At 47.9% G+C, this 965-nt stretch overlaps 1 pseudogene; it reads left to right on the top strand.

The window, feature by feature from the left end:
- LOC145679083 (protein GVQW3 pseudogene) lies at positions 1 to 486 on the top strand (annotated as a pseudogene).
- Positions 487 to 965: the final 479 nt, after the last annotated feature.

The following is a 965-nucleotide window of genomic DNA, read 5'->3' as shown; positions in this document are numbered from 1 at the left end:
ATGGAGCTCTCTCTGATTGAGGAACAGCGCATCAACATCAAGTTTCTTGCAAAGCTAAATAAGAATGGCCGTGAGATTTTAGAGTGTTTGAAACAAGTGTGCGGAGACAATTCTCTGGAGGAACCAACCGTGAACAAGTGGTTAAAAAGGTTTCGGGAAGGCCGAGAAGACGTGAAAGGAGACCCTCGCCCAGGACATCTGTCGACATCGAGTTCTGATGAAAATGTTGAACGAATTCGGACTTGTGTTCTTAAAGGCCGTAGATTGACAGTCAGAATGATTGCTGACGAGCTGTCAATTCCCAAAACAATCGTTCACGAAATTCTGACACAAAAACTTGAAATGAAGAAATTGTGTGCGAAAATCGTACCGAAGCTCTTGACTCCAGAACTGAAAGCAAAGAGGGTTGAGTGCTGTGAGGATTGGTTGGAAGCAGAGGAAAGAGGGGACTTTCTCAACCGAGTCATCACTGGAGACGAGTTCTGATTTTCAGAACTCGATGTGGAGCTCAAATCTCAAAGCAAGGAATGGAAGCTACCAGGAGAACCGAGAACAAAAAAGTCGCGAAAAGCAAGATCCAATGTGAAGACAATGTTGATTGTTTTCTTTGGTTCTAGGGGCATTGTTCATAAGGAATTTGTCCCTCCCGGCCAGAGTGTGAACGGGCAGTTTTACGTGGAAGTTTTGAGATGTCTCAGAGCTCGTGTGCCCCGAGTTCGACCGGATTTGGCACAAGGGGGCAGGTGGATCCTTCATCACGACAATGCGCCCACTCACACGCCGCTCGTTGTGCGTGAGTTTTTGGCCCGAAGCTCAATCATCGTGACAGACCACCCGCCTTATTCACCCGATTTAGCCCCTTGTGACTCCTTCCTGTTCCCGAAATGCATAATGGTGCTTCGGGGGCGGCACTTGGGAGATGTGGAAGCCGTCAAGACAGAAACGACACGGCAACTGAACAGCAT

Source organism: Thermobia domestica, chromosome 2, assembly GCF_964235325.1.
Source record: "Thermobia domestica chromosome 2, izTheDome1.hap1.1, whole genome shotgun sequence".
Lineage (NCBI taxonomy): Eukaryota > Metazoa > Arthropoda > Insecta > Zygentoma > Lepismatidae > Thermobia > Thermobia domestica.
The sequence above is the reverse complement of the archived record's forward strand: the minus strand, read 5'-3'. Positions and strand labels throughout refer to the sequence as shown.